Source organism: Erithacus rubecula (genome assembly GCF_903797595.1).
Source record: "Erithacus rubecula genome assembly, chromosome: 9".
In the NCBI taxonomy this organism is placed as follows: domain Eukaryota; kingdom Metazoa; phylum Chordata; class Aves; order Passeriformes; family Muscicapidae; genus Erithacus; species Erithacus rubecula.
The window spans coordinates 11,785,758-11,813,709 of record NC_136660.1 but is presented as its reverse complement, the minus strand read 5'-3'; the positions used below and the strand labels follow the sequence as shown (position 1 = coordinate 11,813,709).

Sequence of the window (27,952 nt, the reverse complement as noted above, 5' to 3'; positions counted from 1 at the left end):
GATTGTTCTAGGGAACTGCTCAGGTTTGCTGCAGAGGTGATTAAAAACAGCTAAACAGCTGGAACACGCACATCCCGCTTTGCTGGTTTCGTAGATGTACCCTGTGTGTTTCCACAGCTGCATTTCCTCATGAAGTCACTCATGTGTAGTTAGCTCTCCTAGAGCCTAAAGATCCACGGGGCATGGCAGCTGCAGAGTGGGCTGGTGGGGACACACACGCAGCTCCTGCCTGCTGCCCAGGGAAGGGCTCGCAGGAGGGTCTGGCTGCTCCCCGGGAAACCTGCAAGATTGCATCTGAAGATTTGAGGGTGAGGAGAATGCCTGAAGTCTTAAGGGAGGGCATAAAAGGGGGAAAACCCCAACCCAAAAGCAGCTTGAAATTCTGGTGTATGACTCTTGCTCTAAGTACACCATGCTGGGAGATCGATCCAAAACCAAGCAGTGCCAAGATATTTCCACTGACATGTTCAGTGGAGTGTGATAAGGCCTGTGGGAGAGGAGGAAAACTGGTACTATCAGGAAGTGATCAAAACAGCAAAAGAGCACAAATTCACTTCTGCTTTTCACTGGTTAAATGAAAGGATGAGATGTTAGGTGGGTAAAGTGGGGGTGTACTGGATCTTTAGATTTAACCTCCACGTGTTTTGGGATTTTTTCTAGGTTTTATTTTATAAGTCTGATAAAGGACTCTGAAAAAATCTGTTCCTAGGCACGACAGCTGTGTTTCATGATATGGTGTCCTCTATCCACTTATTTAGATATAAATATCTGCATTTTATTTAAGAACTATTTTCTCCTGAACTTCTTCCTCCTCCCTATTCCCACTAGGTTACATGACTGACACTTTTGCCATGACAAATCCATGAGTGTCTTAAAAATTTACCATGAAAACCCTGGAGCTTTAATTATTGTGCATTTACATAATTAGTGCAAATACATGCAATTACCATGTGTACCTACACAATTACCAGCTACAATGATGTACTAACAATCCTTATTAAACTTTAGTGGGGGAGGGATGCACTGATTGTATGCACAAGCAACATCTGCACTACAGTCTTTCTTTTTCTTGCACTTACTCAAAATAGCCCTGAGTGTTTGTGGAGGGGGGGTTAATATGTTGAAAGCAGTGACATACAGAAAGTAGGTCAATAAGCTGTCCAAATTAGAGTTCTAGTGAGATGAAAATACAAGACATACTTCCAGCAATGTGTTCAAGATGCCATAGCTTGTGCCATAGTTGGTGCAACACTGACAATTCCTGATTACCTATAGGTTAATTGTAGCTATATCCTCTATCACATCTAGTGTTCACCTGAATAGAATTTCCAAATTTCTCTTGTATCTGCACTCTTCCTCCAGACACAAGTGTCAGCATGACTGGAGTCCTCATGACATGCCCCTTGGCTGCTGTGTCAAGCCAAATGTCTACTACTAGGGAAAAAAAGTGTTTCCAAATTACCTAATTATATTATTTATCTTAATTAATCTTTGAATTATGATGAGGGGAATTTCAGCTCATGAATGCTTTTTCCTGCAAAACACATGCTTCCTTTATTATAGAATGCATTTAACATAAATATCCCAAGCATTAGAAAGCCTGTTATTTCCATAGCTCTCTGGGCTTTTCTGTTCTCTAGGAATTTCAGTGGCCTTCTACTTTTCTTGGCTCACATACAATAAAATACAGCAAATGATGCATTAGGGACCACACCTCTTCCTGTTGTGTTCAGTTTTGCACTTATTCTCCTATTCAGCTGTAAGGAATTTGTTGCCTGTGGTACTTCAGTGAGAGAGCCTTATTACGAAATTCTTCACTGCTCCTTCTGCCCTAAGTAGTCCCCCAGAATAGGAAAGAAAATAATCTGCTGCTTTTTTTGTTTTGTTTCCTTTACTTCATGAACCACAGATGAAGCCTTCATGGCCTTTTGTGCCACTTGCACATAGATATGCCTCTGGAGAGTGCAGCCACATGGAAGAGAGTGGGGTTTAGTTCAATTTGGTTTGGTTTTTCATCTCTTCTTAGACAGTAGAAAATCATACTCTTTGTTAGGGCAGTGAAAAATGGAGAGGCTAATTGTTGCTGCTTAATGCAATAAAGTAACACTTTGGGCTCTCAGGCACGTTTTATGACCAACATGTCAGTGAGTGAACAGAATCCCATGCTCCAGAACACTTACGTATGTAAACAACTTATGGTTATTTACTCATATTTTATGAATCTATTTTTCCTTTTTTGGAAATTGTACTAACTATCCCCTGTGGTACTAAAGAGAGTTGGTTAGGTAAAAAATAGATTATTCTGCTTGCTAAATTGGAGGACCCATTGAGAATCCAGTCCTAAGTGTGTTTAAGGCTACATTTTATTTAGCATGACTAGCTGTGTTACAAAGCGTTATAGAGCCCTGGCAAGCTCTGTCTGATAGGAAGCCGTTCACACTGTCTTGAGAGTAACATCTTATTTTATTGTTGCTTGTTCTCCTTGCACACTGTCAGCCTAGCCAGTTTAGACTAAAATCTCTCACAGACGCTCAGACCAGAGCTGAACCCAAGTTCCCTGCTTGGAGTTGGTGGTTTTGTTGGTTTTTTGTTTTTTGGTTTTTTTTTGTCATCTCTGTCTCCCTCAACTGCAACACACAAAAACTGAAACCAAGGGGAAAAACAGAAGTCCAGCTTTGACTGCAACATTCATGTTTTACACACAGTTTAATTTGTTGTTCTCTAAATCTCATTAACTTTCTCCATTAAAATTTAGTGAGGTTAAAAGAAGACCTGCTTCCTGAAAAAATCTGGCAGTAGGTAGTCAGATGACAGAAAGATGGAGTAGTATTTCTTCTGCTATCCATGAAATGGAGATCCATACTATGGACATCTCAGTTAACACACAAGTGAAGTGCTCTCAAGGTAGCTACAGGCATGTCTGGAGTTACATAAAACTATCTGATTGCTTTATATGGAGCAGATTAGAAATAAGGTCCTGTTTGTTGTGGTCATTCAAAATCCTTGTTTTGGTTTTTTTATGATGTTGCACATTTCATGCTGGCCATCTTCCAGCTTTGCTAATTATATTCTGCTTGAATGCATTCCCCTGAGTTTCAACTTGGATAAGGTTTTGTTTTCCTTTTCACTTTTCCTCCTGAAACTGTAATAGTGTAGTTTGAAAAGCATTTAATAACAACAGAAGTGACTACAGTCCCTGCTTAACAATCTCAGTTGGGTTGCCTAGAAATTGTTTGCTTTAAGGGCAAGGTTTGGATGAGTCAAGTGACTTCAGCCCAGACCAAATTTTGATTTGAGATTTCTCAAAGTGGAGACACGCTTGGTTCTTGAATTTGGACTTGGATTTGGCTCTAACAGGGCAGAGTCTTTATCTTCTTGGGAAGGTTAGCTTGCATGCTCAGGGGTACCTAATGTTTATATCCCCATAAAAGTATCCTTTTGGCACTATATAAACAGCATGTTTACAATGCTCCATTTCCTCAGCTCACATACGTTAAGTTCTGTTTCAGAGTGTTATACACAACTTACCTTCTCTTCCTATCCTTTCCTTCCCTTGCTTTTTGTTTTTAAGCTGTGATTTTTGCCTCTTGAAGGCATACATCCCAGTGTTATCTTCCTATGTAATTTTTAGTGGCTTTATTCTCTTTGTCAGACTAATCAAACCCCCTGTATAATCCAGCATGGTGTGTGTGTGTGAGAGAGCTGAAGACAATGCTGTAAACTGTAGCTCTGATCCTTCTCAGAGTATACCCCATGCATAAGTGAGGCTGGGTGCACAGCTGCTCAGCAGTCAGAGTTACTTGGGGCTTGCTGAGTGTCTGTGTTGCCTAACTGTGGCACCCCATGGAGCTCCGAGCGAGTTTTGGGCTTGGAGTACAGAGAACAGTTTGCAGAAGACTGGTGTGAGTAGTGGCCTGGTTTAGAAAGAATTACTGTAAAGAGAATGTGTAAATGTAAATTCCCATAAAAGACAAGATGTGGATCCTTAGTGACCAAAAAATCCTCATTGATGCTCTTGTCTGGCCTGTTATACGAAAGCTCCTTTGGAGGAATCCAGTCCCTCCTCTGAGTCACAAGAGACTCTGACTAAGGCAGCACAAGTTCATGAGGACTAAAGCATGAAATTTAAGACAATATGCAAATGTTTTCAGGCCTCAAAAGGAAAAGGGAAGAGAAAAAAGTCCAAACCTCCAGCTACTTCCCTCTTCGTGTCTTGTAATTGTTTTCAATTTGTTTTTCTCAGTAAAATTGTTTACTTTTTCCTCTAGGAAAAAGTAACTGCAAATTTGTGTAACTGCAGATTTCCTTAATGTCTTTGTGTAGTAATTTCATCTCTAATTTATGAATCCAAATAAACCCTGTTTTCTTTCCCATACTATTAATGAAGACAAAAATGGACATAGTTTCTCATGTGTGCAGAGTAATGTGCACAGCCTGACTGCAGTCTCACTGAGTTAATTTCACTTTCACATAGGTGTAATTTTACTGCATCCAGTAGCATTCCTGGCATCCTTTGCTGTTGCTATATCAGGAAGACTTGCTAAACTTCAACACAACTATTGATGAGAGTAAGCATTTGCTTAAGCTGGGTTATGACAGAGGAGCAGATCAGAGACTTGTGCTGATGGATGAATAGTTTCATGAGGGTTTTGAGGACTTCTAAATGTGTGTACCTGGGGATCATCACCTGGTGTGGTGCCAGGGGTGTGAGTGTAGCAAACAGCTGCCAGAAAAGCAATGCTGATGTCACCCTGTTATGAAATCAGCACTGATCCCAGGCAGTTTTTTGTGCATGCTGTACACCTGCAGTCCCTGTTGGGCTTACTTGAGTGAGCTCTTAACCTAGGGAGCCTAGTTACTAGTGGCTGTAGCACCCAATAGCTCAGTGTGGACTTGAGATCAAAGTATGCACTCTTCACCTTTGGCCTCTGTGGTCTGTGCTGAATCCTATGCCAAAAAAAAAGCTGCATTGATAGCAGTTACCTGATAAAATTTGTATACACAAGTAACCTGGGTATGTCTAGACACAATGTCTACATGCCATCTCAATCAATTCCATTTTCATTATGGTACAGGATGAATTATGACAGCAGCAAAACCTAATTTGAACTGCAGCTGAAGAGGGCTAGGGGGAGGTGATATTCTGGTTTACCATACAATCCTCTGGAGAAAAGAGTTCAGATCTGTCTTAGGTTATATAACAGAAATGAGGTTAGCAGATTTGGTCTAATCCCTTGTGGACAGGCCCACCACAGAGCATGGAATAACGTGGATAACTGTCTGTCTGCATGCTTGCTGATGGCTTTGCTACTGCAGCAGCAGAATGCTGCTAAGCCAGGATCCCAGACCAGGCACTGAGGCTTGTGCAGACATTGATTTAAAAGCTGTTCCAGGTCTCTTAGTCTCAGAATTGTGGAGAACACGAAGAGCAGCCTGGTCTCTTGGAACAAACAAAAAGGGCCCAATCCTTTATCATTTTGTGAATACTGTTTTTGTTTTGCTGTGACATTGCAACTGAGTTGGATAATTAGGCTGATGGGCTTAATTGAGGCCTATGTTTAGAGGGGTGTTCTTGGGGCAACACTGAATACCCTAAGCCAACCCTGCCATACATGTAAACTCCTAACTTTATTTTCAGTCAAACTGACCAGTCCACCATTTATGCCAGAGCAGGCAATTGGCAGTGAATTGGAGCAGCTATAAAAGTCCTTTATTCTTGTAGGGGATTAGCCTGGTCCCTGACTGGAAAAAAGCACATCAGCAAGCATTAGTGGCACCTTTCTAAATTCTAAAATCACAATAATAATATCAGCACAGGTCAGAGAACTATGGCTGTCCTTATCCTCAGGGAATTAATTTAATTTACAAACTGATAAATACACTATATACACTAACTGCTGCAGCCACTTTTGGGGCAAAACCTCATGGGTGACCAACACATCCTAAGGAGGAAAGAGGCAATGTGACTGTGACTGTGGAAGTGCAGGCTCTGTGTGGGCAGGTGTAGCGGTTGGGATCTGGCTGTGACACCACTTAACACGTGCTGTCACTGCAATGCTGCCTGAGCTCGGATGACTGCAAGTGGCAAAGGCTGCTAGGGCTGCACATCCCCTGTGGACAGGTACCACTTCCAACCCCTTTGGTGCCTCTCAACAGTGTGTGGCAAAGCCCAATTTAGTAGAGGCGGGTTCAGAGGGCACAGTGGCACCTGCTAAATCACTACAATGATTTCCTGCAAGACCTTTATTTTCCTAGCCATGTACTGTATTGATCAGGCGACTTGGTTGCTGAAAGAAGGCAGGGTGATGGAGCCGGTAAATCCTGCATGATGTGCTCGTTTGGCACATAGTCCGCAGGAAAACTACAAAAAGCTTGGAAAAGTAAATGTGTGTTTACCAATTCGTTTTTAGCCTGGATGATATCAGTGGAAGTTGTGCTTAAATACAGTGGACAGGCCTTGTAACCTTGTAATGGTGCTGCTGCACAAAGATCTAATTTTCTAATCTTCTGTTTCTGTAAGATGGTCTCAAGCAATAAGGCATCAAAACCTACTGCTTTGACTCTGCCCATGTCCAAGACAGAAGGCTTGACACCTTAGAAAGATACTAAATTTGATGCCTTAAAAAGATTATTAATTGCAAATGAATTCTTAAGGTATGATGTCTGACGTCTGTATGATTATCAGGAGATTACTGTATTGCTCCAGTGCCCTTTTTAGGCTAGCTAAAAGGCTGGGCTTGTTCTGCGCCTGTTTCAATCAGACCTCTAATGCTGTGCAGGAGTGAAATGAGCCGCACTGGCTGGACAGTATCCGCTGTTTAAGCCCGCGGTCTGCAGTCTCGGTCACGGGGCCAGAGTGGCTCGGGGAGGAGGGCAGCGCACCGTGACGGGCAGCGGCGAGGGCCCACTGCGGGTCTGGCTGGAAGCGCTCAGGGCCCGGCCCCTGCACCCTGGGCGAGAGCCGTCCCTTGGCGGCTCCCGGGGCTCGTAGGTGCGGCGGGGCAGTGGCTCCCGGGGCAGCGGGCTCTGGGCCCGCCCGGCCCCACAGCGCGGGGAGCTGCGGCCCGGCCGGCAGGGCCGAGCGCTCCCGCCCCGCGGCCGCCGCGTCTTCCGGGCAGCTGCAGGCAGCGATCGGGGCGGCGGAGGCCGCGCGGGGCTCGGCCGGGAGGGAGGGCGGGCAGGAGCCGTGAGACGCGGAGTCTCCTGCGCTCGCCGTCCGCGCGGGCAGTGCCAGGAGGGCCGGGCGGGGGGCGCGGCGCAGGCACCCCCTCCCTGCCATCCCCGGGCCGGCGGCGGGGCCCCGGCAGCGCCCCGTGCGCCTTTAAGGGGCGGCGGGCGGGCGGGCTGGCAGCGGCATTGTTCCCTGACGTCACCGCAGCCTGTGCGGCGGCGGCGGCGGCGGCTGCTCTCAAACTTGCCTTTGTTATTCGGCGCTCCCCGGCTGACACCGCGGCCGCTCGCAAAACGCGGAGCCGGAGCGCTCCGGAGCGGCGGGACGCGCCGCCCGCCCCCGGCTGGCCGCCCCCGCCGGGGCGCTGCCGCCCGGGGCTCCCCCCGCGGCGCTGCCGGGGCGGGCGCGCCGCTCTGGCTGCGCGCCGGGGGCGCAGCGTCCGCAGCACCCCCCGCGCCCCGGGGCGGCCGGGGAGAACGGCAGGAAGAGGGGTCTTTTTTCTGGGGACGCCACGGAGGCGTAAACGAGCGGGGCGGGGGCACTGCCCTCGGGGGCCGGCGGGCGCTGTAGCCCCGCTGCTGCGGGCGCCGCGCGGATCGGCGCGGCCAGCGGCGGCGGACGGGGACAGCCCCGCGGGGGGACCGGCGGCGACAGCGGCCGTAGCGCTCCGTAACGCCTGCACGCAGCTGAAAAAAAAAAAAAAAAAATAAATATATATATATACACATGTATATATATAAATCAGACAAGCTTCCCCCTTCCCCGAGCGATCCGACATCCCTTTACAGTCCCGATCGTTCTCCTCCTCCAACAAGAAGACGAATGTGACCAGCGAGAAGCTACACAGTGCTGTTTAAATTGCTTATCTTAATTGCATAATCTAACAAGCCCCGTTGGAGCAGGGATGAATATATTAGGCTTATTAACAACTCATCATAAAATATTGATTGTCCTGGAAGTGTTTTATCAAGGGGAAGAGAAGTCGAGGGAGATGTTTTTTAGCAGATTGGTGCTCGTCAGACAAGGACGGTTTCTTCTTATTTTCTGCCTGGAAATCGGGCTGGGTTTCCTCAGGAGCACAGGGGGAAACAGCGCAGAAACACGCCCTATTGTTAGCGCCGGGGGCCGCGCTCCGGGCGGGGGGGCCCCGGCCCCTGACCGCCCCCCCGCGCGGGGCCGCCTCCGGGCCCGCCCCGCCGCCCGCCCGCTCCCGGCTGAGCGGGGACCCCCGGGACAGCCCGCTCCTACCTGGGTGGCGGGAGCTCCGGGCTCTGAAAATAACAGCGGCCCCGAGGGTGGCGGCGGTGGCAATAAATGGAGGGGGGTGGGGGCTAAAGTGCAATAACGGAGCAGCAGGATGTCTCGGCGTTCCCGAGTAATCCCCCTGCCCGCCCGGTAGTTCCTTCCATGCCCGTAAAAATTCTGTCGTGAACACGACAGAGACGGAGACACCTCATGCTGGAGAGTGTGTTAGGTCCAGGGTGGTTTTCCCCTATTTAATAATACAAAAACACCGAAGGGAGTATACATATTCTTCAGCTTTCAGTTTCCAGAGTGGAAGGGTTTCCGAGTGCTTGGTATTCAGGAAGACTAAAACGAGAATCCCCGCCTTAAAAGAGACTGTAAGACAATATTTGTATTTTAACTCGTATCTAAGATTTTTAACTTCGTGTGATTTGACGGGGGGGATGTGTGTGTGTGTGTGTGTGTTGTTGCGGGGGGAGAGGGGAAGGGAGAGGGCGAAGGGAAGAACATCCCTGTAGGAGGCAGCTCCCTTTCAGATAGGAATCTGGGACAGATTTTGCCAGCAGCCACAAAGCATGGCCCTTTGGTAATAGAATAGCCAATGTAATTTGACACTTCAACTTGCTGTGCTCTCTGCTAGTTGATTCACTTACTCACCCACTAACATTGAGCTCCTTTTCACTGTCTGTGGGCAAGGGGAAAAAAAAGGGGGGGGGGGAAGGAAGAAAAAAGAAAGCAGGGGGAGAAGGAAGAAAGGAGGGGAATAAACAAAATTATATATTTAAAAATACCCGAGTAGAGCTGCAAATCAGTTGGGGAAAGAGGATTTTGCCTACCTTCTTCCTTATTATTTTGCTGCTGCAAGGCTGCTTTGCAATCCGTAGGTAAGTTTCGCGTCTATTTGCGCTCCCTGCTCGCACCTCCCCGTTCGCGGCCGGGCAGGGGTTGCGTCTCGGCGGAGCAGAAACAATGGAGCGGCCACGCTGGGGAAATAGGTGTACAGGGAGGAAAAAAAAAAACAAAAAAAAGAAAACAACAACATATTTATTTTGCAAGGGGAGAAAATGTGTGGAGACTTCTTAAAGGGGCAGACTGTCCTCGCCGAGGCGCGGGGCGAGGGCGGGCGAGCAGCCGCGGAGCCGGGCCCGGCGGCGGGGAAGCGGCGGTACCCGGCAATGCCCTTCCCGGGCCGGCCGCGGGGTCGCGGGGGGACCCGGCCCGGGGCGAACTTGGAGCAGCCGCGGCGGGCGGGCGGCGGAGGCGCCGCAAGCACAAAGGGGGCTGCGGGGAGCGGGGCGGCGGCTGCCCCCGGCCGGGCGAGCGCCGTCGGGGCGGGCTGGAGCCCCGGGCTGCGGCTCGGGGCGAGCGTGCCCGGCCGGCTGTGTGCGTGCCCGGCCGCCCGTGCGGCGCTCGGGGGGCGCGGGGGGAAGCTTGCGCCTGTTCTGGGGGCTCCGGGAAGCTTGCCTGGGTGTACATTCCTTGTGTCTGGGCTTTGAGAGCCAGTTGGGACCTGGGCCTCTCTCGCCAGGCAGGAGGAAGGAGCAGCCCCCCTCCCTCCCTCTCTCTTCCCCTCCCTCCCCCCCGTGCATCTGTCCAGGAAGCCGCCGGGCGGAGGGGAGGGGGCGCGGGGGCAGCGGGCCGGGGGTGCCCGGCCCGGCCCGGCCCGGCCGGAGCTCGCCCGCCTTTGTGCGAGGGGAGCGAGGGAAGGCTTCCAGGGGCGGCCGGCGGAGCTGCTCGCGGGGAGAGGGGGAATGGCAGCCAGTTAAAAGACACTTCAGGAATGTAAACATAAAAATAGGAGCCATCCAGCCACGCTCTTGTTCCCCCCCCCACCCCCCCGCGGGGCTCGGGATAGCATTCTGGGCTGGCGCGGTAGCAGGGAAGGAGTGCGGCAGCCTGAGACAGGGGGAGGAAGTTGTTGCTATAATCGGGGTTTTAGACTGTAAACTTTGTTTTGCACGTGTAAAGTTTAATTTCGGTGCCGCCTCGGAGGCTGCGGTGAGAGGCGCGGGGCGGCGCCTCGGGGGTCCCCTCGGAGCGCAGCCCCATCGCCGCCCCTGCCCAGGCGGAACCTGCCCGGCCGCGGCAGCGGGACCCCCGCACCGCCGCTTTTGTCCGGGCTTTTGCTGGGGTCCCGCTCGCCCGCCCGCAGCTGCACGACTTGCTGCAAATTGCGGCTGCAGCGTCAGTTCTTCGAGACCGAAGCAAACTTAAGGCACAGCTCTGCTCTGTCGTCCGATCGTGCGCCGTGTGTATTTTTGTGCTTCAGTTGGTAATCTGCAAACGGCTTAATGGCTCTGTAGTGCCAGAGGAATTGGTTTTCTCCATTTACTTCAGCAGGCCTGAGTGAAGCTGGTGTTCTGACTGCTTTTTTCAATGCATTGACACGAGAGAAGAGGATTTAACTTGGCAGCCTGAACAAATGCTCTATCAAAGGTTTCCTAAGAGACAGTAGGAGTGCTGGGGTGATGAATGACCTGGGGTAGTTTTAGGGTGCTACCTATGCAAGCTTTCTTTTAAATATGAAATGGCCATTTAGGGCTCTGAATAAAACTGTGTGCATCAGAAAGGCGACAGGCTTATAAAATTTAAAAGGGCAAAAGCCCATTAATGCTGTGGCAAAGCTTTGGCTCCCAGCTCTGGTTGAGTAGTTCCAACTGCCGTGAAGTGCCAAAGCTTTTAAGGAATCTTTAGCAGCAGCTTCTCTCTAGCTGTGGAACGGACCTTGGCCTTGCACACTGCAAGTTTAATGGTGCAGCCTCTCTTCCCCATGCAGGGGAGGGAAGGTGAGGCAGCAGGCAGGTGTGAGGGCACTGGGGATAACCTAGGGGTGAAGCAAAATCAGGAGGGGAATTAAAAAAAATGCTGTATGTTGGAATGTATGGCTAAAAGGACTTATGGTGGGAACCTGTTCAAGTTACAATACTCGGGCAGTAACATGGCACAGTGGGTAACTCAAAAATGTTACTAGCAGCAGCAGAAAAGTTTCACAAGGGAATGTAGCAAAGCTAAACACCTTTGGGAAAGGAATCCCTCTGACGAACATGGTTGTGGATTCAGAGCTTCACTTCCTTCTCTTGACTGGGGAAAATGTACTATGGCATCAATCTTGTCTTGGCGGGGCCTGGTGCAGGTTTGTGAATGCCAGAAGACTCGCTCTGACCTTTTTCTGTTCCAAGCTGAGGATGTTGAAACACCAGCCATCAAACAAAAGAGACATTGAAAGCAAGATCTGCAATGGAGCACGTGTGACTTTGAGGCTAGCTGAGTGCATTTGGTGGCCGTTTTCCTCAGAGTTTGGGGTGGGGAGGAGGAGAAGGAAAAGGTCACTTATTTCTACAATGAGGTTATGGAAAACCTAACTTGAAATCCCCTAAGTATCCCATAGTCAAGTACTTTTTTATCTTTTTAAGTGTTGTTTTAAAGTGCCTTGATTTCTGCTCCTTTTACATATGTATTTGTAATTGCTATATTACAAGAGGAGGATTTTTTTTCACCCATGGTCTGCAAGAAAGAATTTTGCAGAATCCACTGCATTAAAAAAGAAAGAAGCTTAAAAAAAAAAAAAAAAAAAAAAAGTCTTTAGGATTATGTTTTAAAACAATGAAGAATTTCCTGGGACTGATTTGACAGATTGTGATTTTTATCTGCACAAGATAACACTACCTTGAAAAATGGCTGATTTCAAGATTATCCTGTAAATTGTAATTTAAATTTACTTCAGGCTTTCTGAATTTAAGAAGAACGCCTTTGGGACCTGTTAATATAGGTATCTAACCTGCCAATTACATTCATGTCAACATGGACAGATGCTTTTATTGTTTGCATTGTTTACAGTTCACAATACCTTAAATAAACGTTGATCATGATTAGAAACAATAATTGAGTCTGTGGCAAAGGATCAATGAAAACTTTGTTTCAGGAAAGAAGTGAGTTGCTGTGTATATGTACAGAGAATGTTTTGTGCTCTCTGAGATGAAATAAATGTGCGACCTTAGTATGGCGTACAATTCTGGTTTTAGATCGTTTTAAGAAACCCACAAAAGATAATGGATCAGTTTTTGCAACATCTGAATGATTTCTCCTGTACAAGGAGTGGAAAGGCAAGGTTCTGTAGCATAGTTCCATTCATAACTTTTCTTGGGAGTTGCTTGCCCTTTGCCCCAAATCTCTTCCACTTTTATGGGCTCCAAAGGTTTTCTGTTGGAAAAGAAAAAAAGCCAAACCAGAACCAAGCCAACACCCCAAACCCTCACGGATAACAGTTACATCACTGATACTATAGTTGGAGACAATGTTGGCTGGTTTTTAGCAACTTGATGTTTGTACTAGCAGCCTGGAAAGCCTGGTTTCTCTCCTGAAAAGGAAGAAAAATAGATTTGGGAAGGGAAAAAGAGTTGGAATTCTTTTTGCCTTCCCCAATGTTGTTGATAGGTTTCAGAACAACAGGGATCCAGCCTTTTTCCAGTCACACAGGAGATAATGTGACTGTGAGAAATGGAGCAGTGGCTGGCCAGGAACTCGTGGTGCCTGCTGTGCTGCTCTAACGACGTGGGTGATCAAATGCTGCGGGAGGCGTGAGCTTGCCTTGTTAGGGCTTTACCTGGGAAGCCTGTTTCTCATAAATAAGCAGGACTGCAGTTAATGCCTGTGGTAGCAAATTTGACCACTATGCAATTGGCTAATTTGTTCGCTCCTAGTTAGACCAATTTTTGTGAAATTCTATCCTGTATTGCACCAAAGCGGTGAGAATATTGCCAGGGAGTTTATGTTGGTTTATGCTTGTTCCTGTCAACTGCCTGTTGTGGGACAAGCAACACAAGCCTTCTTTAGCCATTTAGGTGTGTTTTATGGGAAAACACAGTTAACAACACATCAATACGGAACCACCACAGACAGACCTCCTGCTCAGATACTGTATGTTTTCCTTACACTCAGTTCACATCTTCACTCCAAGTGTATATAAGCCTTCCTGCTGATGACAAGTTGAGGCTGTCAGTAGTATTAGAAATAATTTCTGCTTTAAAATGGTGTCTTTGCCTTAAAAGGTTGTTTTGCCATATTGATTTCCTTCCTCCCCCCTTCTTACTATAAAGCAGAAAATCTTTTTTGTAGCAATTTTCAGTTCTTACCTTCCATTGGGTTTCATGTGATCATTAAGATTCAGCTTGGCTAATGTTAGAATATTTTAAAGAGAATATAGGCTGCTAGGGAAATGTCCAGGCAATGAGTTGTAATGGATCTCCACAGCTAGACTGTTGGAGGCAGTAGTGTATTATGAGAGTAGGAGATGGCCTTGCACTTGTTACATGTTATTTTTGGTTCTAATAGTTTAAGATACACTGAAGTCTACATTGCCTGCAAAGATGAAGTTTCCTGGCTTCAGTACAGTGCCTCTGCCCTTGCCTTTATGGAGCAGGGCAGATTTCTATGTGTATTAGGTATCCAGTAAGAAAAGCAAAGTTGTTCTTAGACAGACAAAATCACTTTCAACCTAATTTCTCCTGTAAGTGTCAATAGAAATTAAGTTACTCCACAAGGAATGACTCATTCTTTAAAAGAACTTGCCCTTCTGAAGGCTCCCATAGGTGATCACTCGTTCTGGAAGACCTGTAGTTCCCTTCAGTTGCTTATGCATTTTAGCTCTGTATGAGCTAAGGATATCCTCTATCAGAGGATAGAGGAACTAATTTTTATTCTCTGTACTGAATGGTGTAACATCCAACAAATCCTTTCCAGTCAGTGATGGTTGATGCATTTTTAAATAGGGTTTAGGATCTAGTGAAATATCTAAGCTTGAAAAGGGACTTCTGTCCTTTACACAGATAATTCTATAGATGAGACTGGTTTGTATTTTGTCTAGTGTACTGATGTTGGGGTAGTCACGTACAACCTATCACAGTAACATTTTATTAACATAAATGTGGGAAGTATATCCCCTGTTTGATGATCCAGAGTATGTTTTGCCTCTGCAGACCAGCTTTGACTTGATTCCCAAAGTGAAGTTGGAAGGCTCCTGGCTGAATACCAAGCAGGGGGAGGGAGAAAAAGAAATTGCTCAAAACCCAGTGATAGGCACAGTGCTACAAACCTGTGCAAATTTCATATAAGTGTGAGTTTGTATTACCTCTACTGCTCATTGTTATTCTATAAGAGGTTTCTTTTTATTTTTTTGTTTCCTTGTTTGTCCTGCCTTATGTGGGTGGTGGAGACCTGATTTATAACTCATGTCCTCAGGCTAAGACATCCTCCTTCAGTCCTGTGAAACCTACCCAGGCGATTGTCCAGCTGCCTGATCCATACCCTGTAGGGCTACATGCCAGATTTTTGGTAGTCAGTGTTGGCTGTGGGCACAGAGGGACTCTGGTTGCTGTAAACCTTTTTTATTTCCAGGGACAAGCAGCACTGCTGTGGGCCTGACTTCAGAAAGGGGAACAACTGTAGCACATAGATAATACATATGTGTTGTCAGATAGCAGGAGAATGAAAGCCACAGAAGTGATGTACCTGATAATGTCATGCAAAACCAGTATGGAGGTGGTTTGTTGGCTTTATTTGGTTTTCTTCAAATCTTACTTGTTTTCATGTTCTCAACTCAGCCTGGTAACTGGTGAACTCTTCTGGTGATTTAATTTAGTAGTCAGCTTGGTCCAGGTGCCATTAACTAGAGAATACTGACTGCTTGATCTAATGCACAGATATGGGGAAATGGACTCACTTATATGGCAGCTCTTTGTGCTGTGAGATACCATTTGACATCTTTGCTGATTAGGTAAAAACATGTTTGAGGAGTAAGAGAAAAAGCAATACCTTGACAACAAGTTTGTGTTGTCTTTTGGATTCTTGTAGTTTTTCATTCCTTTGAGACTTCAGGGCTCCAGTGACTGACTGGCTGGCACAGTGAACAGTATCTGGCTTAGAGATTTCTAGATAGTCTCATAACTAATCAGAAAGCATTATTTATTGGGACCGCAGTGACACAGATATATGACAGAATAGTAGGGGCTTCAATTGGCCATTTAGTAGCAAAACAGTTCCCTTGATGAGTATCTGCTTGTTTCTTGGCTACATTCCTGATTCCCTCTGAGAACAGTGGAGTCTTTTAGGCTGTTCTGAAATACACACCTCTGTATCTCCATCAGTAAATTCTGCAGTGCAGGTTTCTCTCCTTGTGTTTTTGAACACCCTTTCTGAAAATGGATTAACTGATCTAGTACTGGTTTACTGTGTAAATAAGGGCACCATGGGACAAGGGAGATGTGCAGGACAGTGTCAAGGCTGACAGTGCAGGGCAGTTGGTGCTTGAAAAGGTTTGAAATGAGATTTCACTGGAAATTGTCTGATCTCACACTGACAAAGGGGGTTTCAGAGTCTACCTCACCAAAAGCAAACATCATCGTTAGCTTGTAAGGTGTTTTTATGACTTTATGTGAAATTCAGACCCTTCCCTTGTGCTCTTCTCTTGGACATGACTGTTGTCCAGCAGCCACCTGCTAAATGGGCATTCTCTAGCTCAAAGGTTACCATCTGCTCTTGGTTATTTTAGAGGTGTGAGAGTGTGATGCATGAGGGGAAAAAATCCACCACAAGAGAGTTCAATGACAGGGAGGAGAGGCTTGAGCCTGAGTTGCAAGACCTCCATCCCTCCTACTACAACCACTTTGTTGAGGAAATGAGAAATCCATCAGCTGCTGTCCTGCTGAATCTGTGCCCAGTTTGAACAGCACTTCTGTGTGTGCAGCCCAAAGGTGGGATGCCCCCCTAGATAACGTGAAAATAAAGACCTTACCTATCATTGCTTTCACTTGACCCTTAGCTTTCCTTAGTATAGCACATCTCTAAGATCTTGGCTATTGTAAATTATAAAAAGAAGCCTTATAAACATGAGAATTTTCTTAGAAAATGCATTTGTATAAAATACATTGCAAAATGCAAGTTCCTGCAGATAAACTATTTTGACAATAAGCACTGCTACACTTCAGTTTTAAAACTACAATGTATTTTTAGGTGAATGGAAGAGTCATTTGATTATCTTCCCCCGTTCTGCCAAACTGTGCCAATTCTACTTCCCCCTAAAAAAAAAAGGGGGCAAGAAAATGCTTTAAAAAGCAGTTTTAGATACTTCATTGGCACTGAATTTTTGGAAGACCAATTTGTTTATACATCTACCCATAGATGAAAGAGAAAAGTGTTTGTTATCCTGCAGGTTTGCAGGGGTTGTCAGGCAGTCTGTGCAGTCTCTTAGTGTCCTTTTTGTAAATTCTTGTGTTTGTGTAATGCTTATAACTCTTTTCCCAGCAATGGGATCACAGGGCAGTTAACTTCTTTACAGCTGTTACATACATAGCTTCTGCTTGGGTCTCCCTTACAGCAACCCAAGGCTTTTCCCAGGCCTTTTCAAGTAAAGCCTCCTTTCTCCACTTAGCACAGGTTGACTCACTTTGCATTTAATTAAACTTTTTTTTTAACTGGTATTCTTGTTCTAAAGGGTGTCAGACCAGTGGACTGTCATCCTGTGTGCTTTTGTGATCCTGACTGTCTGCACGTCCTTTAGATGCTTGACAAAACCACAAAACCTTACCTTTCCTTTTCACAGAAAACCAAGATGCTGAGTTGCAGTGGGCACTTATGTGCTGATGTGGATGGTAGTTGTGTGACTGAAAAGGCAAATTCAACATGTGCTGCGCTGTCAAGGCTGTTTTTTTACAAACTAGTGTTCAAATTGATCCCATTCACAAGTCTCCTTTTGATTCTGAGATATCCACTCTGATATGTCTCACCTGGCGAGACTTAAAGCAGCTATCAGTCCTGCTTTTAGATGTTTGTTTCAGGAACTGTACTTGGGTCTTTGCTTGTTCTCTCAAGTGTGAGATTTCTCCAAAAATCTACAGCACTGTTTTTAAAAAGTATTGAGTTGCAATCCAGCTGGAGTTAGATACCATTAGAGATGGGAGCTACTTGCTTTCCAAATGAATGCGTAGCTTTGGCTTTTGGCACTGTAATACTCTGACATCTCTCACATTAAAATCATAACAGTATTATGTAAGGAGAAGTTATTTTGGGTCACTAGCAGAGCCCTCTCAGACTTGGTTAAATCAGCCTTGCAGGTTAAAACACTGGGGCTCCCATCTTCTTCCTGCAGCATTTTGGCAGTACAAGCGTGTGGGTGCTGTGTCCTTTCTCAGCAGTTTGCCCTCTGCTTTGCTCGGGCTCTATCGCTGGCGCTGGACCGGCTTCTGCCGCAGCGGCTCGTGTGGCTGTGGGGAGCTCTCCGAGGAAGGGCTTGCTCAGCGCTGCTTCCACTCGCCAGCCCCGCTGCTCTGAGGGGCACTGCAGGGAAGGAGACGGCAGGGGGGCTCTGATCCTGCTGCTCCGGGAGCAGGCAGCAGGCAGGCAGGAGTTGTGTGGGAAGCTGGACACCCAGGAGAGCTTCAAACTCCACTAAACAAAGTCCCGCGTCTGCAGTGGGAACTTGCTTGTTTATGTGTAACTCAGGAGTCACTGTTTCATTTGGCCTTGTTATTCTGTAGCAAAGGACAAGTGAAACACCAGCTGTTGGTGACCAGCGAGAGACAGAGTACAGAATGAATCCAGGGAACCTTTGCAATGTTTGTTGGTAACAAATACTTACACCTGGTGTTTAGCAAAGGTACAGTTTATATATGAAAGATACCACCTTGGAGTGGTGTGAGCATTACAAATGCTTCCTTTGGAGACCAGTCCTTGCATTCTGAGTGATCCTTGGGTCTGAGTTATACATAAAGGGATGGCCATTCAGAGATGGGTTATTCTTCAGAGGAATCAGCAACAGAAGGATGGAAGATGAATATTTTAAAACATCCACATGAAATTGCTGTGTCCCCAAAGTCTGTGTGCCAGGGAGAGCAGAGCTGCTGGATTCTGCTGCCTGTGGCACTGGCTGGAGCCGTGCAGGTTGGGAGAGTGGAAAGCCCCTGGGGCACAGAGCAGATGGTGCTCAGTGCTGCACAGGCTTGGGTGAGGCTGTGCTTCTTTCTGCAACGTGCAGTGCTGGGGATGGATAGAGCTTCAGAACTTTTTTTATTCAAATGGGCTCTGAAAATATTTGCAATCATTTTTATTCTACCTGTGTTCATGGCAGATTGCACTTTTGTAAGGGAACCAGTTGAAAAAGCACCTGAGAGGTGCAGGGTCTGCAGGGAAGAGAAGGACTAGGTTGAGGTGGCAGCAGTAGCTGCTGCTGGAGGATTCAGAGTGGAGCTTTGAGGAGCTGGCTGGGGTAAACAAATGAGTGCCTTGAAATCAAGATGGTGCTTTTTGTCTTATTCTTAAGCAAGGTTGTTTTATCTCCAAATAAATACAAAAAATACAGAAAATTTAGGATTTGACTGTTGACGTTTCTTTTGGTAACTAATTGGTACTCGGATCATCTATTTTTAAGACTTTGGCATGTTTCCTCTTAGCTACCCTAGAGCACAGCTGCTCCCACAGAGTGGTGGCTGGTATGCTGCGTTTAAGGCAGTGTTTTGTAACCTTTGGATGTCTGCCTTTAGCTCTCTGATAGGCTGTGATGGGTCCGTGTAAGCTCCATGCCGCTGGAGTGGCTCACCCAAGACAGCTCGGTGTGTGTGCCCAGAGCTGGGAGCCCCAGGCATAGGCAGGTAAACACATTAGCGAGCTGAAACGGGGATAAAGTCGATGCTAGTCAGGCTGCTATTGTGCGGTGCCCAGGCTGTGCCATGGTGACTAAGACGCTGTGATAGTTTCCTTATTGGCCACCATCTGTCTGCTCCTGGCTGGAGCTTCTTGGCTGGCACTGTGCCTGCGGAGAGGGACCAGCGCTGCCTCGGCACGGCACCCGGTGCAGGGAGGGCACCATGGATGAGGGGAACATGGATGAGGGCACCATGGATAACCAGCAGGCGTCTGGTCATGGCTGCATGATACACTAACATAATCACTTTGGCAAAAAAAAACAACCCAAACTTCTGAGACAGCATTTTCAGTGTATTCTTAAAGGTTTTGCATCCTAAATGCACATACGAATCATTCAATGCATAAGCTTTTTGAAACACCTTTTGTGAAAGAAAATCTGGTACCAATGCATAATTTTAGAGTATTAGTGAAATTTCACATGTTTCTAGCAGTTTTATGGTGTCATACAATTTGAAATTCTGATGTAAAAATTTTAATTTGGTCACCTAAAAAGAAACAGCATGTCCATGTGGAGTCTTACTCCTTTTTCTGAAATTGCAGCTATGGCCCTCAGTATCTCTTTCTCAATAAAGAGAAATGTAAATCAAAAATATTTGTAATGTTGCCAGCATCTTGTCCTAGCAATATCCCAGCATATTAAATCATAAAATAGGGAAATAATACATATCGCCTGCTGTATGAAAAATAAAAATATATTTTAAAGTATATATTTGCTCTAGTCATGATCCTCCTCAGTGTTCATGAATTTAAACCTTATTTTGCTGTAGAAACTGGCAGCCAACATTACCTGAAAAACTGTTTATACAAGAAACGAAATAATGGGGAGTCAAGCTCTCATTTTACCTGTTGCATCCAGTTTAAGAATATTTTGTAATAAAGAAAATATACACCAACTGCTCTTTGCTTTCCTTTATTGTTTAATAAGGGTAAACCCTCCAAAAGGAACACCAAAGAGGCAGGGATTCTTTGGCAGTTGATCTATTTGTGTTTTTAACATAGAACATTTTTAGCCTGAGATGCAAAAATATGTACTTTTGTATTGAAAGAGACTGTTGTTTCCCTTTATTTTAAACCCTGGATGAGAAACAAGATGTCAGACCTATTATAATGCAGCCCAGTAATTAACATATGTTGGTCTGCCTCTGCCAAGGATTTCTTATGAGTAATGCAAGTTGCACAAGTAGAGGAGTCAGGTGGTTTGTCAGTGAAGAATCATATACATGCTTGAGTGATCAGATCCTAGAGACACCATCTGAGGATAGAATGTGTATCTGTGTTTGAATCTAAGAACTATTATAGTTTAAATGGCCTCTCAGCTCTCTTAAGTTTAAAATTACAGGTAAAGTCAGTTTTTTCATGGTGGGTTTGTTTTTTCCTAATGAGGCATACATGACCAATTCTGATTTATTTTCCTAATAATTACTATGGGAAACAAATGTATTGTGGATTTAAGTAAAAGACCCCTTAACTCTGAAACATGCTACAGTTAGTGCTCTTTCTACAAGGAGATTTTGTTCCTTAACCTGAAAGGAGACTGTTGCACACCTACTCATGCTTTAATGTGGGCTCACAGTTAGTGGGTGCATTTTTTGCACAGCTCTCAATGTGACCCCATCATGTTGGCTGAAGGGACTAGAGCATGGGGATGTAATAGGATCAGTTAATATCTGAATATATTGTAAGTATTAACAACTTAAAAACATCAGAGCTTCTTTGGTAGTTTATCACCATAGTGTAAAACTATCATTTTTTTCTACTTAGAGTTACGTTTAATTTGTAGTTTGTATTTTGACATTATCTGTTCAGCTATAAATCAAGCTTGACTGTGACAGTGATGGCCTTCAGGCTACCTTTTGGTTGTAAATTCACAATTGTTTTTGCCTTGAGTGCCATTTTCAAGCTATGCAGTGTGGATAGTCTTGAATAAAAGAACTTTCAATACAGGAAGTGGATTTTGGTGCTTAGACTAATGATTAGACTAATTTAAGATTGCCGGCCTTAAAATATTCAGCCATTAGAATCCAGGCATATCAAATAATTTTAAATAATAAAAGACTTGAATATTTTGTGAGATCTGCCTTTAGTACCCTGTTTAGGGCTCATATTTTCAGGTTTTGTTTTGGCTCACAAGCACTAGAAACTCATTAAATGGACAGAGATGCTGTTATAATTGGTTCACTTAAGGAGCTGGAGCTTTACAGTACACAGGAAAGTACTATTAGGCTTAGCTCCAGGACTTGTTTCTCACTTTCTGCTTTGTTTCCAAGCCGTGTTAGGTTGTGGTAGGTCCAATTCACCCTTGGAGGGTGTTTGCCACCCTTTCTCAAAACAGGGCAGTGCAATTGGTAGTCACACTTAGTAATGCCGCCTGTGTGTTTTTCAAATCATTGAGCAACTTGTGCCTTCCAAAAAAGTTAAGGAAGGACTGCAGTGGATCAGAACTTCTGATTTGCAAAATTTTAATGTCTACAAAACGCTGATATCTCTAAAAGTGAAATTTTTGGATGTAATTTTTTTTCCATTTACACTGTCATTATTCTAAACTGGGCAGATTCAGCAGCTTTTGAGATGATGCTGGAAAACCCAAGTAGTTTAAGGGGGAAATTCAACAGCTTTTGAGAAGATGCTGGAAAACCCAACTAGTTTAAGGTGGAAATAGCTGGCTGAGAAAAATGTAGTGATGAGAAAGATGTAGCTGCATTTACTGCCACAGCGACATTTTTACCATAGAAAGTGAAATTGCTGAACTTGTGTTAATATTTATTGTGCATTCAAATACCTGTCGGAAGGCTTTGTGATCTATGGGTACTATTTTTATCTTCATTTACAAATCAGCAGGTGTTCACAGGCCTGTTGGACATCCATCCTTTTGAGGCATTTATGAGTAAACGTTTCTGGCTGCCATAATTTTGGTTGGTCAAGTTCGCATTAATTGCTGCACTCTGTGCAGTTTTTCTAACGTTTAAATACTGCCTGTGAGTAGGTTTGATTAAAATTACGTCTCTAGGTGCACACTAAATACCTTTGATACCTCACCTACAAACAACTGCAGAATTGTTGGTGAGAATGACAGCTGCAGGCAATAAACGAGGACAGTAATAGAAGTCTCAGTGCTGGAGAGAGCATCATAAATCATGAGGTGAGAGCAGCGTGTGTGCTGACAAATCGGTGAGCAGCTGCAAACAGCATTTTCCAGGTAAGAATTATTGCACTTGCTCCTGATAACTGCTCAGAAACCACCTCTTCCTTGTATGTGAGTGACTTTGCCCCTGCACAGGTACTCACAGCAGTGTAAGCTGTTGAGCTCTAGTATTTTGCCTGGGAATGGTGTTTTGTGTGGTGTAAGCTACATATTGTACATTAGACCTTGGTTTTCATCCAAGGTGTATTCAAGTGTGAGTTTTCCCTTTCAGGGAGGAAAATCCCCATGCTTATTGCAGCAGATGAGTTATTTGATTTAGTTTCCTCAGAGGCTTTGGAGAAGTGTTCTTGACAGGTGGAGAGAAGGAGATGTATTTGGCTGGTTTTAACAAGCTTGCTTTGTTAGCTCTTGCTGGGTGGAGTTTGGAGGAGGTACATATGCGTCTTCAAAAAATAAAAAAAAAAAAAATGCTGGAAATGAGGCTGTTTAAGTAAAGGAGATGATAATCCAGTCACATAGAAAGCAGTCTTGCTCTTCTACTATAAGGGAGATGAAAACTATTTTAATGAAATAATGATGGGAAACAGATGGCAAAGAGCTAGCAACTGAAATATTTTTTGAACACTAGAAAATAAGTGTCAAACACATGTCCTATAATGTAATTATTGCTAAAAGCATAACAAGTCAGAATATGTTTTTAAATGTTCAAATCTTTTTTTTTAATATGTAATTCAACCTTAATCTCTTGGATTTTGGTTAATAGATTTTAATCTTGATAAATTAATGGCTTAGAAGTTTTGATGACCAGAAGTTACTGGCACTTTGTTTAGAGAAGTGAATGTGACACCAGTGCCCTGCTCAGGGAGGTACACAGCTGGCAGACATTCACAGTTTTAATATGCAGTCTTGCAGGACTGTCCTTGGGAGTTCATACGCTCTCAGTGTGTTGTCCATGATGGGGGAAGTTGCTAACACACATGGGCATGTGGGTGCTGGGTGTGTGGCTCAGGTGTGAGGCTCCCCTGGCTCTGGGCTTTGGGGAGCACACAGAATGCAGCAGGCTGGTGACTCCCAGGAGCCCTGACAAGCCCTGCCCCAGACTGCACTGCCTGGCAGTGGTGTCCTGTCCCCACTGTGACAGTGGCACTTGGGTACCTGCAATGAGCTCTTACAGTTTTGCTGCACTGTGCTTATGGTTAGAATGTAGTTCTGCTGTACTTGAAACTGTTTACATAAATCATACAAATAAAGCCTTCATTAGAAATGGTCCTTTGAATAAAATCATTTAAATATGAAATAATTGTGTCCCAATTTGCACCCCACCCTTTCCCCCCTACTGGGCAGCAGGATTTGATCACTGGATTGAGAGAAGACTTGCATTTTTTCGGAATGTTTTTATTGTGGCTGGTTTTGTTGTTTGTTTGTTTTCTTCTTGAGGTTCATTTTCAGCTGACTTAGCTATGATTGATACCACTGTCCATGACTGCCTGGTTTCCACATCAGTGAAAGGAGCATTAGGAACACCCCAGCTAAGCAGATGGAGGGCCAGGACCTCCTTTTGAGCTCAGCTCAGCACAGCCTGTGACACTTTTCTCAAGAGGGTCCAGGCACCTTGCAGTTCCACCAAAAAACAAAGAGTATTTTCATATAGTCAGAACAGTGCAACAACCTGGTTTTCTAGAAACGCTTTTTTTCTTCTATAGAATATTGTTCTGGCATTGACAACTGTACAAGAGAAGCTATTTTTCTGAGTTTTTATATTTATGTAACATAGTTCATGTGTTCAGACACCTTCGTGTGCATTTTTCCCCTTCAAGTCCCATTGAGCTGAATACCTTTACCAGGCTCACCTGATTTAGTACTGAGCTTGCTGAAGGGTACCATTCATTGCCTGGTGGTATGGTGACTTTTGGAAAATGAGCTGGAGAATGTGCAAGTATGCAAGCTTTGGTGCTGGCAACACAGGGCTTTGACTGTGGTGTCCCAGGCATGGCCACATTCCTTATCTGTGCCTCTTCTCACTGTCTCTCAAAGGAATAGATAAATTGTGTCCTAGAGGTGGTGCTGACTGTGTGTCACTAACTCAGGGCTGATGGCATCAGGAAAGGTGGGATGGCATGGAAGCAAGGGGCCATATTGCACCGTGGTATATGGGTCAGCATCTTTTAGAATGGCTTTCTTCATTCACTTCTCCTGGACAGGAATAAATGATGCCATTAATACTCAGGGGAGTTGTACCATGATGTCCAGTGTGAACATGCTGCTCTGTGAGAAAGGTGGACAAACCCCTCTTTCCATCCTGTGGTTTTGTGCTGTCAGGACTACTTAAGCCTCTAGGTTCCCTGCCGCATGTTATTCCTATCCTTACGCTGTGTTAGCATAAATATTTGTGCAGGTGCACAATGAATCAGACTGCTGAACTGATAGGGATGGAAACAAAAAAATCCCTTTGTATTTCTTGTGTGTTTTTTCCCTAGTCTGTTTCCCTGAGTGCCTGCACCAATCACCTGTGAGCAGCAGAAGGTTCAGAAGCAGAGCTGTGTGGCAGGCATGGAGGCAGAAAAGATTGCTTTAACTGGCCCTCCTGTCTAGGAAAATAAGACAGATCCACAGCCTCACAACTAGCAGAAAATAGTAAACCCAGTTTGTAAATAGATTGGATCAAGTGATTAAAACCACAATATTTTGATTTACATAAACTCATTTTCCTATTAGTACAAGAGCATCTGTTGCTGGAGGCAGGTAGATTCTCACTATATTAAATTGCATGTTACCTTCCCCTACACTGGGCATTGCTTGTCATCTGTTAGAACAGCCTCTGGAACAAGGCAGGAGTCCTGAAAGCAAGACCCAAAAGGAGCTTAGTTCTGCAAGACCATGCCCATGCAGGTTCCTGCCTAAAGCCCTTCATCCATGGTATGATCTTGGGAGGCTGGAGGCCTTTGCCATCCCCAGCTACATGGCCTGGAGAAGTGAAAAGGTGCTGGAAGGGGCTCAGGTCTCCAGCAGGTCTGTGGTTGAGGGCACTGGGGAAGCATGACAGGGCCAGGGCTACCCATCACACAAAGTAGTCTCCCTCAAGCCTTGTTCCTCCCTGTGCTGCCTGGTGCTGTCCCAGGGATCACTGGACAATCTGAACCTTTTAAAATGTCCCTGTATTTTCTGTGAGGTAAGAGGTAGTGTGTGAATTGCCACTGAAACGAGCTGTGCTACATCCTGCTGATTAGTTCTTCCATTTAGGACCAAGTACCCCAGTTCTGAGGCTTTTGTTTTTCACAGAAAAAAACCCTCTGGTTTCCACTGACTAAAGCCCTATTGCAGATCTTAGGAGACGCTTCCCCCCCCCCACCCCGTTTGAACAACCTGTGTTTTAACTGAAATGGATTATTTCCTTTTCTGTCAAACCAGGTCATGGGAACTTTACACTGTACAGTCAGGGAGGAGGTGTCACAGAGCTTGAAGCCCATCCTCCCCTGTGGTTGGTGTGGCTGCAGGAGACTTCTGTCACACTTATCCCTGGCAGAAAAGGCAGCTGTGTATTGTCACAAAATGTGCAGTAAGATCGAAAGCTAAAACCTGGAAGGGAAAGCCAAGCTGCAGTTTGGAGGCATAAAGTATTCCTGCTAGCATCTGCTCTTCCCACCCTTCCTGGAGGGAGCAGGAGCTGGTGGGCGACCTGCTGTTGGTGCCTGCGCGGGGCAGGCGGTCCAGCGCAGGCGGCTCCTTTCCGGGAGCCGTGGCCTCCACCGAGGCCAGCTGGCAGCAGCCCCTGGCTCTGTGCCTCTCCTGCTCCCTGCTCAATTTCTGCAGCTTTAGAGCCTCCTTTGGGGGCTGAAGTGCTGCAGAAGAAGCTGTGCTAAAAGGGTGCCTTTTGCATGGTGTGCAGTCCTGCTGCGGTGAGAGCCCTGATTGGTGGCTGGAGCTCCTGGGCACCATGATAATAAAAATAACCCTTATTGTTGTTAAGCTAAGTGTGTTGTCTAAATGCTAGGTGTGATTTTAAATTATTTTTTGTTATGTTTCCTGAAGCCCATGGCACGCAGTGTTTCTCTGATCCGTGTTTTCAGAGTTCTGTTACTCCGAGCGAGGGGGCTGGAGCTCACGGATCAGACCACCAGTGGCTGTATCCCCTTGGGAGTGTGGAATAAGCCACTCTGGCTGGCTTGTGGGTGTAGATGTGTTACATCTGTGGGGTGCCTCATGCTCCTATGGAATTAAATGTTCTCTCTGTTTATTTTGCATGGGTTAGTTACTAAGGGATGTTATCACTCTTCATGCCTTACACAATGGAAGTACCAGAGCCCCCGTTGAACAGAAATGCATGAACCAGTAATCTTCAGGTATTGGAGGAAATTTCCATGAACAAAAAAGCAAGTCAGAACTTAAACTGGGCAGTATTTGTGTGCATTTTACTGTGGGCACTCTGAGCCATCTCAGTGAAGTATTCTACTGGACCATTCATAAGACCTGAAGTTAACAAGTACATATGTACACAGGTGACCTTGGTCCTGATGTTGTGAACAGATTTTGAGTAGATTGCTGTTTGGGGTGCCACACATCAGAAAGATTTTCATGAAGAAATTAATGTTCAAATTGGCATAGAGCTGATAGCTTCATGCACAGATGTTTTGTGCATCAACCTTTATTGTAAAATAGCTTTTATTAGCTCTAGTTAGTTTTACATTTTTTTTTTTTAATCAAACTTATTCTCAGACTTCAGGAAAAAAATAAGGTGATTTATGGTTGAAAACAGAAGTTGTCAATACCTTAATGTCTCATGTTTATTTTTCTTTCCAAATTTTGTTTTTAATAAAAATAAGAGTTCTTGAAAAATGTTGATTTTTCTTAAGGCAACTGATAAAGTGCCTGAAACAAGTCCCTATTCCAGTGCATGCAATTTCTGAAAATTTGGCATTTTCAAATAACATGAAGTGAGACTTCCAAACAGCTCCAAACTAATTGAAGTTTTTCAAGTTTAGAGAATATTTCTAGAAATCAAGGGCACAGATTCATTTTTGCAGGGGTTTTGGTTTTTCTTTTTGTGATTGGTTCTTTTAATTACATTCCAAACAAATTACCATAGTGAAATCTTCCTGTGTGTCAAGATATCAAGAATAATGTAGTGTAAGCCTCTTCCATTAATATTCATTGTGGTATTTCATAACTGTATCTGTTGAGCAGCACTGATTGAATTTAGAGAAATTGTATTGTTTAAAATCCTTTTCATTAATATATTAAACTCTCATAGCATATTATTGAAATCAGTTTGTACACAGACATTTGATTTTGCCTCTCTAGCCTTACCCAAGCTAAGAGACTGCTTGCATCCATTAATGTCATGTTAGGGAAATTGGCACTCAAATTTGATGGTATGCTGTGTTTCTGGTAGCTGTAAGAACTGTACAGGTTTCAGAAATTATTGGTATTAAATGCATTACAAATTAATAAAAAGTTATGGAAGATATTATTTGCTGAAGTACAAAATAAATACTGGATTTTCTTTTAAAGAGAAAATCGTTTGGGGTTTTTGACTGTTAATGAATCACTCTGCCAGGCTTAGTGGTTTTAAAGAAAAAATGCATGCACTTAAAATATTTGTTTTCTGTCCTATTTCACTATCAAAGACTCTACACAAACAGAGGAAGCAGGCAGATGAGCTGGTCTTTGGGAGGAAATAGTTAAAAGTAGTGAAGCCTAAG

General features: G+C 44.9%; 1 protein-coding gene across 8 annotated transcripts in view; it reads left to right on the top strand.

The window, feature by feature from the left end:
* The first annotated feature begins 8,454 nt into the window (after positions 1-8,454).
* The window catches only part of ZMIZ1 (zinc finger MIZ-type containing 1), a 334,693-nt gene continuing 315,195 nt past the window's right edge, over positions 8,455-27,952 (top strand). For 3 of the 8 annotated variants that reach the window (XM_079311882.1, XM_079311883.1, XM_079311878.1), the window contains exon 1: positions 9,047-9,300. The gene's annotated coding sequence lies outside the window, so the exon portion shown is untranslated. Of the gene's footprint in view, positions 8,794-9,041; positions 9,301-27,952 lie in introns of those variants that run through there. The other 5 variants (XM_079311885.1, XM_079311884.1, XM_079311881.1 and 2 more) reach the window with 4 other exon arrangements.